General features: G+C 38.7%; 1 long non-coding RNA gene across 1 annotated transcript in view; it reads left to right on the forward strand.

Annotated features, from left to right (window-relative positions):
• LOC126759580 (uncharacterized) overlaps positions 1 to 15,027 on the forward strand; it is a 497,180-nt gene that overhangs the window by 368,450 nt on the left and 113,703 nt on the right. Inside the window, exon 7 of the long non-coding RNA XR_007667019.1 lies at positions 2,490 to 2,896. This is a non-coding gene — a long non-coding RNA (uncharacterized LOC126759580). The remainder of the gene's footprint in view (positions 1 to 2,489; positions 2,897 to 15,027) is intronic.

Raw genomic sequence — 15,027 nt, forward strand, 5'->3', positions numbered from 1 at the left:
TGCATTTTCCCGCGTAGTGGGCCTGCGGAGTGGCCCCCCAAGATCGTGCGAACCGCTGGACGAACCGTCACTTATTTCTATGACTTTACCTCATATATCTAGTTGAGTCGAAAAAATTATATCGTCTTATTTTCAAAAAATAACTTGCTGGAACCACAAAATTATTGTGGTCTCACCGAAATCGCTTTCAAAAAGTATGAACGAATGTTGTTAATAAATTCAAAATATTAACCGAACGGTAAATATTATTGAGAAAAATTGTTTTTGCGAAGACCGTGTATCACCTTACCAGCTCAAATAAACGACTGACAGATTTTATAGTTCTTTATGATTTCACCAACATTAAATCTCGGAGTATTTACACTATTTAAAAGTTCTATAATAATAACGAGATTCTTGTTCGCTAATTTATCTAGCCATAACATTTACGACTTTATTTCTTCGTCTTCTTTATTGGCGTATACATCGCTTCTTTGACTATTTGCATTACATAATTTAGACTAATTTCTCTAAGGCTAAATATGAGCTCGGCTCAAAGGCTACAAGAATATTATCTTAGTTTGGACGGACTTTTCAAAATTTTTTTAATCTTAATCTCATATTAATCTAGATGGATTTTATATTAGAGTAAAGTAGCTGTTCCATATGGCGTTTTCTCTCAACTTACCAAGTAAAATTATTGTGGTTTTATTTGTGAGAACCTTGTTTATCGAAAGCGCTAAAGTAATTATCACCGAAGTCACTTAGCGAGAGGTCCAGGAAATGGGAGTGGTATAAGCTTGCTGGGACATGCAAAGAAGTGGTTAGTACTTTTTACTAGCAGGACACTTTTTGCTTGCAGGATTTATATATTTTGTAAGTCAGGGTCTGGACAGATAGATTTTAATCTACTATAGCATGGGACCACGTAACTTGTGGTCCACTCTCTGTGTGTCTTAAGGCCTGAGTAGGTCTTAAGATGGCTCCATCCATTGCATGTATTACACCTGATCGAGGTGAAGTTTGGATGGAGCTCTTTGGCTCAAACGCAGTATAAAAATTCCTCCGGTCCTGGGTTGGACTCAATGCCAGCACGAGTCATATGAATACGGAGTTGCTCCAGTGACGACAAGCTTAAACTAAGACTTACCGATCTTAACGGGGTTTACCATCAGACAATACATCGACCAGACTTCTGATGCAACAAACTTCCGACAAGTACTCCGTTCTAGTGAGTGGTGTACTCGGAGTCAAACCACCACCCATTGCAGACGAAGAGATCGAGTTGTCCTAGTTAGCCAGAATAGACCCCGGCATATCCAATATATGTCCTTCGTGTAATGACTCTCCACATGACACTGGCCACCTCTTTGCATGCTCCACCAACCCCACTCATCTGACACCCCTCTCCTTTGTCCGACCCCGTCGAAACAACACGTTTCTTGGGCCTTCCATTGGATGACGTCGACGACAACTTAACTAATCCTTACCATCCTAACGGGGGCTAGATAGCCGCTAAAACAGCAACAACAACATCTGATGTGCCAAGGTTACGAAGTTTCGAGAAAAAAAAATCTGCGGAAGATTTATGGTCCTTTACGCATTGGCAACGGCGAAAGTCGCAGTCGATGGAACAATGAACTGTACGAGATATACGACGACATTGATAGAAAACACTCAGTGCCCGCCGGAGGAAGCAGAGGAAGACCTCCACTCCGATTGAAAGATCAGATGTAGAAAGACCTACACTTAGAATCTCCAACTGGCGCAAAACAGCGAAAAGGAAGAACTGGCGCGCTGTCGGCAATCAGTTGAAAATTCCGCTTGATAAAAAATTTATGCAGTCTTTTGAAAGTATTTCACACGCCAATTATCGGTACAAAGTGTTAGAGTATATGCTAATTGACTGTAACTTGATTTAGCCCTTTCTAAACTATTTGTCTACTCTTTGCTATTTTTTTTTGTTATTTTTTTTTTTGTTATTTTTTTATTGAACCGGATCTTGCATTCAAACTGAATGGGCGACTTTGCAATAGAACTTTTACTTAATAGATTCTAGTAGTTAGCACCACACCATTAATAGACGCAAATTGTTCTAGTTCCAGTTTTGAGATTCTAAAACGATTCAATTAAATTAATGCACTTTTTATTGTGTCACACATTTTTGCGCAAGTGTAGCGCCAAAGGGCCTTAAAGTGACTTTTGAGTGCCAACCGCACTTAAGGTGAGGCGTCGACACGACTTTAGCCACTTTGCCACGCAGCCATCAACGGCTATCGCAATTTCAGCACTTTGCCGCTGAAAGCCATTTCATTTGCTTTATTATATAATGAAATTTACATATCAGCTGCAGTAGCAGCAGCCGCCGCCGAACTTGTTTTTCACTCATTGTTAATGCTATATGTACTCGTATGTATATATATTTATAAGTATATGTATGTGCTTATGTATTTATATACGCTTTTATTATATCGCTTGATAAATGAATTTCCTCTCCTCTCTCATTGCAGTGTCTTTCGGTCGGGCGCGTGCAACAATAATATTATATCGCAAACGGAAATCCACTTTACAACCCGCTATGTCCGACAAGAATTAATCAAATCCTTAATTGATTTCAACACAGAATGCGTGATTTCAATTTGCATAGTCAATCGCGCTCGAAATGTGTTTGTTTGTGCCGCGTAAGATCACGCATCAGCATAAAATTCGCTCGCGAACTGCCACATTGCGTCCAGCAAACGGTTTTAACCGTTGCCGCGGCGATAAAAACAAAAACAAGTGCTATAATTTTCACTGCCGTCGTAACATTTCAAGTTTGACTGCCCGACATTTCCCATCGTTCGCGACGCACGCAAGACGCATCTTTCATTTCGGGAGCCACAGAAGCCGCCTAAATGCGCCTGTCACAGACATTTACGTAAGTGCGCTTTCAGTTAATTTATTTATTTGTTATTTACTTAACGTTTAAGTATGTTATGTAGGCATATAATTTATATAGTACATACATATACATATATATGTGTGACTCAAAGCTTTGGTTGCGTGCTGCAATATTCCTCTTGGTGTGAAAATTCTACTTTGCTTGTTAGCTTATATAATATATAGTAATACCTGGGGTAGTCGAAAAAGTCTTTCGCATTTCTAATCAAACTTCAAATTATTTTTTTTTATATTAATAATGAACTTTAATGAACCAAATATGTACCATTTCGGTTGTAAGTCATTTTCACTGGCTTCTCTTGAAGCCAACTTAACTCCATTAAGGGAGTTCTGCATTGACCAAAACAAATGGTAGTCCAATGGTACAAGGTCAGGGCTATAGGCTATATGGTGGATGCATCAAAACTTCCCAGCCAAGCACTCCCAGTTTTTTCCGAGCCATCAAAGATGTGTGTGGTCTAGCATTGTCCTAATGGAAGACGAAACCCTTTTTGTTGAAGAGGTCTGCCCGTTTTTTCGATTGTTTGCTTCAATATCAGCAGTTGACAGTATAATGTAGAATCAGACTGGAGCAGCACATAATGGATGATTACTTTTCAATCCCACTAAACACTCAGCATAACCTTTCGAGGCGTCATGATCTTTTTCAGGACACTATTGTCGTATTTGATCCACTCTTTATCTCCTGTTACCATTCGCTTGAGAAATGGTTCGATTTCGTTTCAGAAAAGAATCGCAGATGTTATTAAAATTCGGTCCATTAAATTTTTCACAGACAATTTATGTGGTACCCAAACATCGAGCTTCTTTTTGTAGGCAGCCCATTTTAAATGGTTCAAAGCCGTTTGATGATGAATGTTGGCTGCCTTAGCGAAGTCCTGGATACTTATGTGACGGTTCTGGTCAACCTTTTCCATAATTTCATCGGCTTTTTCACCAAATCTGGTGAATACAGTGGTTGATCGATGGTATTTTCATTGCGTTTTTGGTTTTAAATTCGGTCACAATCATTTAGCAGACTCGATGCGATGGTGCATCTCTCACATACGTGTTTTCAAGCAAATCCTTTTTTAATATTGAATCAGTTCTTCCACAATTCCAACGGCCGTTTTCGAGGGAAATTCTCTCTCAATTTCTCAAATTGATTTGAAAATTCAATATTTTGCCATAAGGTCCCTAAATAAAGAACTCCTTATTGACCATCTGTCCCTCCAGAACAAATTCATGATGCACAAAACCTCGAATATCGAAAAACTTCGATGAGCATAAACCTTGATTTTTGAGCGGCTTTAGCGTGATTTTGTAATTCTGACACTTTGCATGAGCAGTAACCATCCGCTTAATAAAAAGCTCGATTTTTTTTTTAATTCAACAACAACTCTCAAATATAGAAATGAGGATCTTTTTCGTTAACTCTTGCGATCGATCTTCATTTTGTATGTAGCATTATTTAATGGCTCCGAACCGTTTTTCTGCAGGCTCCTGGACAATGAGAGCAATACTTACATGGCGTCCATTATTTTATCGATAGTTTCAACCGTTTATTTTCCAGAGCACGGTGCATTTCTGACATTAAAACTGCCGGAACCAAATCGAGGAGTCAAAAATTAGGCACTTCACTTGCCTGGCTTCCGTTTTCGCCTTTATAGGAGAAAAACTGAAAATATTGCCTATTTGTTCATAAGTAGTTTTTTTGGTATTATTAAGTATCATCCGTTGTTAGCGCCATTTAACGCAACCGAATCGGCCTTATACAATGCGAGATACAGATTACTTAAGCCCCCTATTGAGAGAAAATAACGGCTTTCTTTTTACTAGACCTTAGGAGCTATTCTCCTGGTATCACAAAGCGGTCCAAATGCTATCCCCACCACATTGAGGATCAGTCAAAAAAGCCCAACATCATATTTAGACTGTTTTATATAGTCCTTTGTGAAGCCAGACGAAAATCTATTGTATCTGGATATCAGTTGTCAGCAATGATGCCCTGAACCCATCACAAATAGGCTTAAATGTTTTATTTATATTTCGACGTTGCGACTGCACAGCAGCTGGCAGTTGACCAGCGCTTGGTAATTTGATCTGAGGCTTAATGGTTCAGTAGTAAACCAAACAAGAAGCCAAAGGATTTCCTACCCTTTTCCATTCCACAGTTATTGAGACTGAAGTAACTATCCCAGCAAGCTCATCAGGCATTAAAACCAATCTTACCGTAAAATCATTGCTTAAATATCGGCATTAATCAAAAAATCTATGAAACACTAAAAAAATTGCCATCAAATATTGCTTGCGTTTTCAGCAGTCCTTTTAAAGCTCACTTAAAGAGTCGTTTAAGTTATTTATGAGTCTTATAAATTTTAACAATTACAAGCATGTAATGAGTTGAAGCCATAAAGTTTTATGAATGGCAAGATAAACGATTTCAGCGTAAACTGAGAGCATATATTACTTGACTAAAGGCTTAGCAAGCAAGTACAAAGCCTTCGAAAAAAATCTGAAAATAATATTTATTCGGAAATATTTTAAAAGTTTAGTTTTAAAATTAAAAATAATTTAAATTAAATTTATAAATCATCAAAGAATACTAGATTATTTCAACTAGTTATATTTTTTTATAAATTTTTAGTGTTTAAATAAAAATTCTACGTACTTAGTAACTTTAAATATCTAAAAATGTAAGTCACCATTACTCACCACGTACATATAAAGCACTAAAACAATTAAATTCTATTGAAATAATGACAGTATCTAATCGTTTAACGCTTTCATCCGCCAAAGCTCAAAATCTCCACGTTCATTCTTGCCGTCAAATCGCGCTCCAATTTTGCCAACTGCTTTTAGTTATGTTCAAAACTCGTACTAAGGTAATAACGTGAGCGAGAATACAGTTACTGCAATGAATTCGCAGTTTCCAACTACGTATGCAGCGCCGTCAACTTCCACTGAGCCACCAGTAGAGCTTTTCCACCAATCAAGTATTAGTGCTGATAATATTCCGGAAACCCGCAGCGGCTTTATAATGCTTAGTTGCTGGGGAGTGCTGATTGTGCTCTCAATTTTATTTTTATTATTTTTATTTTTACTTACCTCCTGTAAGGGATGCCCTTCTTTTCCTGTTGGAGTTATAATATGGCGAGTTTGAAATAAAAGTCTAAGATATGTAGACCGATACTTCAGCAGTCGATAATTTAATACTTGTGTCTGTTTTATAATGTCAGTACCGTTACACATCATGAACAAATTCATGCCAAATCTCAATACTATCAGAAGTGTTAGTCAAAAAACTTTCAAACATTTTATGTTTTATAATTCAAACGATTAATCTTTTGATCATTTATGTTCTCAACAAAAATTAATTCAGCAAATCCGTGGTATTTGTCTCGCATTGTCAAGTTTACACTATAGTTATGATACACTTAAGGAGATATTCAGGTTGAAACTCGCGTCAAGCACAGGCATCGTAAAGGATGACTACTCTTTGTGAACCTAGTAACTGAACTCCATCTACCAAAACTGGACTACAGGTATGTGGCCTACCAGATGATTAATCGGCCGAATATCGTGGTCAAAAATCAAGGCAATGTTGGCAGTTTTCTTCAATTAGCGAGGTGTGGCGCACTCCGAATTCTTTCCGATCGACCAAACTATCAAAAAGGATTAAGTGTTGTTCGTCCTTTACGCGAAGATATTTGAAAAACGAGACCAAAATTATGGGATGACAACTCTTGGTTGATCGCATACTGCATTGATTCTTCGTGAGTTTATCGCCAAACTTTCATTCAATATCGTGCCGCAATCAACGTAAACGCCTGATTTAGCTCCTCTTATTCAGCAACCTCAAACCGCTCTGTGGGTCTGTATTGAGCCATTTGAAGACATAGAACGTTTATCGCTAAGCGGATTGAAGGCTAATCCGAAGACTGACTTTAAAAACTGTTTCGAGGATTGGAAAAAATGTTGGCACAAAGATATCGGGGCCAAGCGGGACTCCTTTCTGTGGGACGATAGAGCTTTTGATATAGGCACTTATCATGCCAAATAACATAACATCATTTTTAATAAGCTTACAGGCGAAAGACGACCCACTCACATTAAAACAAAATTTGAGTTTTGGTTATAAAGTGGTTATAAAACGGTTATATATTGGTTATCATACACTCTTATTGAAAGAAAATTTGAGTTATATATTGGTTATTATATAAGACAACGATTTTAATTTTTTTTTGTTGATACGTTGTTTTGCATTTTAGATGAAAATATGTAAATTTGTGTTTCTCTGTGAACTAACTTTGTCTTTTTCCTCACGAAGTAACATATACTGAAAAAAAAAGTTTATAAACATTATTTGGGGTGTAATATCAGATTGCTTACTAATTACGGGTGCATATTCATGTCAATATACTAATTTTTAAGCTTCTCAAAATATGCTAAAAGAGATTGAGCTAGTCTAGGCGTTAAGGTGAAGGGTTACATAAATGGTGATTTTTTAAACAAGTGAATATGTGCAGAAGTTGGATTTTGTAAGCGCAAACCAAGATCCTTTCGCAAATCTGCCATAAAGTGGATGGACTCAACTCTAATTGTTGCACGCGATGGCGGAAGGACTCATTCGGTTATTCTTCGATACTCTGCTCCATAACAGCGCTCCTTTTACACAAGTATTTGTAATTATCCACATGTATGTGGCAGAATATAACTTATGGCGACCATTGGCTTGGCACAGAAATCACTTAAAGCTAAATTATTGAATAACGATTGTGGCTCACGTACTCGCTCAGCGCTTGCAACGCGCGCCGTCCAGCTGTTTAAAGCTATTTGCGCCAACTTCTAAAACGCACTTAATTAGCACATACTACAAGCAACAGCCGCTACTAGCTACTACCACTACTATTGCAACAGCACTTGCTGCAACATGCCATAAACTTCGCTACTCCTACTTACAACTCAATTTCGATACTTTCGAACTTCGTGCCGCCACTTGGCCACTACGCACTGCGAACACCCGCTGCCTTTGGAATAGCGCTAGTGGCTTTATTTTATTGACCGTTATAAGTAGTTGCTGCACATATTTCACTTAAGTGAAGTGGTAATTTGGCGCTCGCCTTGTGGCGAGTAAAATATTTGACGACGCACGCAGTGGGCGACTGCAACGCGCCGAATGAACACATTAACAATAACTCGCAATTACAAAGCGCTGCGATGATATGCATTCGTGCATGTGTTGCCGTACTTTTTGCCATAAATGTGATGCCATACTGTTTCGCCGCAGTCGCTGACAGCTTATTGAAGCCGTTTACATGGCTGTCTTAAGCGCGTGTGTTTAGTTATTAAAGATAAAATTGCTTGCAGATTATAATATATGAGTGTGTAAAGTAAACTGTAATAATTAATGCCGTATTACAAGGTCAAGGCAACGTGGAAGGTTTAGTAAAATATCCGTTGATTTGGATTAAATTGAGGGTTTTATTTAAATTAGTTAGAATTGTTAAATTCAGTTAAAAATGCACCGTTTTATTCGATAACTTGTTGCCATTTTGAAAATAATTTCATAATCTCACTGGCATAGAAATATTTGTTCCTGTTGGCAAAAAACTGGCACTGCCGATCCTCCCAAGCTTCTATTGAGTCTAAATTTGCATCTGCGTAATCATTTGCCTTTGACAGCAACAAGTAGTAATCACTTGGTGTCAGTTTCGGACTATAGGGTGAATGCATTAACAGTTCCCAGCCAAGCTGTCAGAGCCTCGAGCGAGTCCCTATCGATGAGCGTAACCTGCTGCTGTCCTGATGAGATACAATTCCTCTTCTATAAACCAAAACTGGCGACCGTTTTCTTTAGACGTTCCAATTATTGAAAGCAACGTTCCGAATATAAAGTTTGGAGTTTGGTCATAGAGGAAGTGCTTATAGTAGATGTTTCCACCAAAGACATAGAAAAACCCTCCTGGCCGTCAATCTTAGTTTGAACAGCGTTTGCGCCTGCTGACCGCGATTCCACCTGGATTCCACCTCGATCTCCTCCCACTTTTCATTCACTGAAACCCAACATTGATAGATTTTGTTGGAAGTCGCAGAAGAAAATTCGGTTCATGAGGTCCCAGTGCTGAAAAGTTCTTCTACCATTATTATCACTGTTCTAAACGACCAATGAAAAAAGCATTAGTCAGTGACATTATTTTTTAAACAAAGTTGTCATGTGTATGAATATTGATTTGAATACTTGCTTCATCTAAAGACTCCCCCATTAAGCTACGTGCAATTTATTTAACAATTGCATAGTGGTGCTACCATTGTTATCGAACTCTCTTATCATCTCTCTAACACTTGCCTGACGATTTTTAAGCACCGTATCTTTCATTTTTAAATGATTTTTATCAGTTGAAGAGGTCGAGGGTCGTCCAGCATGAGTCATATCTTTAACGATCTCTCGGATTTTTTAGTGGTGTCACCATTGTTGTAGTAGTCTAATGCATCAGTATAATAACTTGTGGGTCAATAAAAGACTTTTAGGACTCGGATCATGCCAAGACATCAAAGATTATTAGGACCACTGCTGGTTTGAAATGAATTGCTTAATTAGCGGAATAGTTTGAGGCTTGCCTGATTGTGGTTTTCTTACCTTAACAGTTAACTCTCACTAGGATGAGATTTACTGCAGCTTATGTATAAAAAATAACCTGTTATATATCTCCATTTTCTCTGTCAGCTCACCCTTGACAGGTATGATCTCAAAGGTTCAAAGATGGCCGTTGCTTACCAACCCATTTTGCTTTCGAAAAAGTCCAAAATAAAATGTCTAGACCGTACTTTTGCTTGCGATAATTACCACACCTACTAAGCCACATTTTTCAAAAACACATAGGTTGCTTTGTCTTGTTAAAATCATGCACAACGACTTTATAAAGATTATATATGTTACTACTAGATTTGATAGCGTCTTCCACGGCTGCCAATCTTTCAATTTAAAATATGTTGGACACCTAGGGTGAAAAAGCTCAGGTTTTTATATGAGGTTACTTTAGAACAAACTCGGTCTAATGTTGGCTTAAGTGCGATAATCTCGTCTTCCTTTACACACAACCTAACAAAGGTTCATTAACCACATACAAATTATTGTCAGAGATGTCAAATTTATGAAAGAGATGGCATTTATTAGAAGCATGTGGACTATTTGAAAATGATGCAACTGTTATGACACGCCGACATTAAGGAAATTTTTTCGAATATCATAAACTATTTAATCGACTGGTCCTTCTCCACTTGGTCTTTCCAACGGAGTAGAAATCTTGCTTTTCCGCTGCTTTCCTCGACGGGTACTGCGTCGAATGCTCTTAGAGCTGGAGTGTTTTCATCCATTCGGACGACATGACCTAGTCCTTCGAACACTCCTGAGCCGACTCATAAGATGACGTTATTGTTCTTGTCTTCGCACTATATAGCAAGACGAGAATGTTATAGGAATTTCCGAGTTGGATCTAGAACTGCTCGGAGGGGTTCCTCCTGACCTAGAGGAAGCTTTTGATGTTGTCTAAATTCAGATTTTTTTTCGTGCCGTTGAATGCGCCTTTAAAATTGTATGTGTCGAACTTCTTTTCAAGAGTATTTTCCAAGATTTAGCGCAGGATTAATATCTGATCAATAGTAGATTTTCCTGGTCTAAAGTCACATTGATAATGTAGAATCAGTTTGTTGACGATGAGCTTTAATCTTTCACACACTACGCTCAATAGGTCCTTATATTCGATATGAAGGAGTCTATCCCACGGTTATTGATTATTGGTTCCCGGACCATATCCTGCAAAGCAGCTGATGCCTGCACCTTGCCAGTTCTTCGCCGCAATATTTGAATAGTTCGGCCCTTGCCATTCTTGTTGTTCTTCAGGCGGGTGATTGCCATTATATTTCATCGACATCACTTGGGGAATCGGGTTCGCCATCTCCTGATGTTGCACCTTCACTGCCGTTCCGCAGGTTTCAGAAGTGTTCCCCTCATAAATTCAATTTGCTCCGGACATCAGCCACTAGATCATCTCTTTGGGTCCTAGAGATAAAAGATAACTTCTGTGAATCGCAGGATCTTTTCATAGAAAATATCGGGCATTCGGATGTATGCGTTTAAAACGTATTCCTTAATAAGTTTGCAGTGGTCGGCATCAAAAGTGTAGTCTTTCATCCGACGTTGTTGTCAATTTTTCATTTCGGGTAATTTCAACTTGGCGAGTGCCAAACGTAGCATAACCTCGTAGTATAACCTCGCTAGGTGAGTAGTATAGAGTTTTGAACAGATTTACCTATAACGAACCGCTTGCGTCAAGATTGACGCCCGCTTGCAGCCGCATCTCAAGTGAACAGACGCTGCCATTAGTCTTCAGCAATCACTTAAAAATTATTGCTAATGCATGTTTTATCATGTTTTTCTCGGTTATCCTATAAAATACATATATATATATACATCGGTATACACTCAGAATAGTCTCTCAGTTTTTGATATATCAGTCTCAAATTATGCGATCGTATTTTGCTATTCAGGGAACTGCTTATTTTTCAAAGCCTTTGATATCAGACTATAGTTGACATTTAATGTGACCGATCCAAATTAAATATTTGCATATAACATTTTTTTGTTTGGCAAGATATCTTCACGAAATTCGGCATGGATTATGTTCGACGCTGAACAAATAGTTGAAATAGGACCACTTTATCATAAATCAAAATAATACTCTTTTAATTTCCTTTTAAGCTTTTGTTCGCACAATTTTAAAAACAATTTTCAAGCTTTTTTCTTTTCAAAATACCAAGAAAGCCAGGCTCTTCTAGTTTGAATCCACAAAAAAAAATGTGGTTACAAAAATCATAAGAAAAAATTAATTAAAATAATTATGTGAATCTTTACTTCAGCGATTTATTCAATTTTCTGCAATTAGTTTTGAAACTTGCAACAACAACGCAAACAAACAACACTTTATAATAAACTACAAAGAAGTTCGTTTCTTAAGTCTTTCGTTACGTCTGCAACAAACTTTCAGCGCACAGTCTATCAACACTTGCCCTTAATTTCATTGTCACTTTTGGCAGTTGAAATCTTAATATAAAACCAACAACAAATCAACACGCAGCAAATTGGCCACTTTACAGCCATAAAGCGACTAGCAAAGCCACAATGATTAGCGACAGGATAACGCTTCTTAGAGCCGTTGCAGACTTACGCAGCATCCGTTTGCGCGCTAATTTGGCATGAAGCTAATTTAGTGCTAGTGTTAGGTAGTAGCGCTTACATTTATTGTATTCAAATGCGTCAGGCGCTTGGCAGCCCAGAAGGGTCAACAACCAACCGGTGCGAGCGCATAAACCATAAAACCAAAAAAAAGGCAACTAAAATTGCTGCGAACCACTAATGATGGGGCTAAGCTACGCATCAGATTAGAATGTGCCAGTTTTGCGGCACAAACTCATCGCTCTTAACGCCACGCAGCCGCACAGCGTATCCTTTTCCGCACAAAAGTGAAAATCTCTATAATTTGCTGCAATCCAAAGCGAAAGGGCGGCGGCGTTGAATTTCTGTTTATTTATTTCAAAGCTAAGCTGTAGTTGATTTAAGCGCAGCAGACGCGCTTGATTTGCATGTGAGCCATTCGGCAACCGCAAATTAGCGCATGGCTCTTGTTAACTTGCAACAAACATGTCTACATAATGTTGTACGTGCGGCTCGTTGCAGTGCAAACAAAAGCAAACAAATTTGCCGAGTATTTACTTTAACAATAGCGAGTTGCCAGCAACTAAGCGTTGTTGCTGTTGTTATTTTCGCAGCGCTAAAATATGTTGCAATAAATTTTAAGCAGCCACTGACCACCAGCAGCCGGCCAAGCGTGCGATGAGCGGTTTGAAGGGCAGGCGGCGGGCGTGCGCAGGTTGCTGTCGGCTGGCGGCCGGTTGGCCCAAAAAATTGTTTGCGGTTAATTTGGTTGATTTGTTTGTTTTTCGCTTCATTATTTATTTTTATTTCTTTTTTGGCTCTTTGGCGCAGCGCTTAAATTATAGCGATTGTTGTTGCAGCTACTGTTGGCTGCCGGCTGCCTGGCTACCTGCTGCCAGTTGCCACCGCGCTGGCGTTGAAGTGTTGCCTCCGCCACTTGTGGCGTTAAATTTTGCATCTCCTTGATTAGGTGTTATGTGTTGCGGTTGCGGCCGACGCGGCGGTTGGGGAGTGCTCAAGTGGAAGTGGGCAGTGACGGCCAGCGACGTGCTATAGCAACCGACGAGAGGCTGCTGCCGTTGCTCGTTTGCCTTTTTATTTCTCTGCTTATTGTTATTGTTTTTAACAGTTCATTAAAAATGCCCGCTTGCGCCAGTTAAGCAAACAATTTGAACCTTAATAAGCGCAGACACACACAAAACATGCGCACTAACTGCCGCTTAACTTTCGCCTTTGTTTGCCTTACGAAAGTACGTACATGGTTACGCCCACTTTGGCGTGTAAACTTTTTCGCCTGTTACTTTGATATAAATCACAAAGCGTGTATTGTGTTGTGGCAAGTATTGATTGAAAAGCCAAAACAAATAATAAAATGCGTGAAATAAACGCCAGCAACGCAGCGTTTTGCAAGTGATCGTTAACTTGCAGATTTTTGGAAAATATTCCCCTCATGCTTTGCCGCCTACCCACGCGACTGGCGTTGGCTATGCTGCTGGTTAATTTGGCAGGCAACGCTTGATTTTATCAGCTTCGGCCTGTAGATGTTGCAGGGCTGATAGCAAGCAATTTGCACATAATTTAGTGTGAAACTTGACAGTTACGTGTGTAATAAATTGCAAGTGAAAGGGAAATGGGGTCAAAAATATATAATGGGGAAAATAAAGCGAAATGTGATATACTTACATTAATGTTATTTCTTCTAGTAAGTATTTCACATTCTGTATTCCTCAAACTAATATTTTTTTTTAAGGAGAAAAACTATTTGGTGGCAGTTAGAAAATCTATTGTCACAAATAGAGCTATATAGACTTACCTTACACATATATTATTATATATATTATATATTTTGACTTCATCGCTAAGCAACAATATTTTGTATTTAAAGCGACGCCTAAAAGCACGCATAAAATTACTCACTTCGCATCTTTCAATTCACATCTCAACTACCAGCGCCTAAGGGTATGCAATGTTTCTATGTTACCCAGTGCAACTTATATATTTTATGTAATTACCAGATGGCCAAATTGGGTATGTATGTATCTGCAGTAATAAATATACATATAATCTCCCAAAAATGTCCAAATACTGCCATCTGCATCAATCAAGGCACATAAGATGCACCGGGTTTTCAAACAGGGTTGTTATGATTTTTGTATGTAGTTCCGGCCATTTTTAATATGTTATGATCCAGAATCTTATTTTCATTGTATTCCATAATGTTTACAACTTCATCTTCATCTTCACATTGACAAATTATTCAATTTTATTATCAAAATAATCGTTCTCGAGCTGCAACTTTTTGTGCGCTTTTTCCATTTTATGTTCGTAATAAATGTTCACCTTATTTGTTTTTTTTTATGTTCAATCTTACTGAATAAATCCCGAAGGGACAGTGTTTAATTAAAACTGTTTTAAGCATTGAAAGTTTAATCTTGCTAAGAGCGAAGAGCTCACTAGACCCCTTCCGATTTACCCCAGGCCAAAAGAAACTTGCGACTGCACAGCTGTTGGTTGGTTGACCAACGCTTGCTGAGCTGGCCTGAGTTCCCGTTAATGAAATCCTTCACCAACTCTCCCGCTTTGATACGTCTGTAAAAAAGGTCACCGTCCATTTCCTCCAGCGAGTCCTGCCCTCCCATGTTTCTCTGTAAGGTATGGGAGCAGAAAAATGATATTCATGGCTAGGTTCGGTGGCTTGGTAATCCAAGTATCGTGAAATGAAATCAAAGTGTGCGAATATTTCAGCGTTCTCAATCTCGCAGTCTCCTAAGTACCTAGATTCTCTGTGCCTGAGGGCAGTTTTAGTGGTCATAGACCTTGCGGCTATATTCACAGGTGTTATGTGCAGCCATCATAGTGCCATGATTGGTGTGGTTCGTAGTGCATCACATACTATGAGGGCAACCCGTTCATGC

The sequence above is a fragment of the Bactrocera neohumeralis genome, chromosome 5 (genome assembly GCF_024586455.1).
Source record: "Bactrocera neohumeralis isolate Rockhampton chromosome 5, APGP_CSIRO_Bneo_wtdbg2-racon-allhic-juicebox.fasta_v2, whole genome shotgun sequence".
NCBI lineage: Eukaryota > Metazoa > Arthropoda > Insecta > Diptera > Tephritidae > Bactrocera > Bactrocera neohumeralis.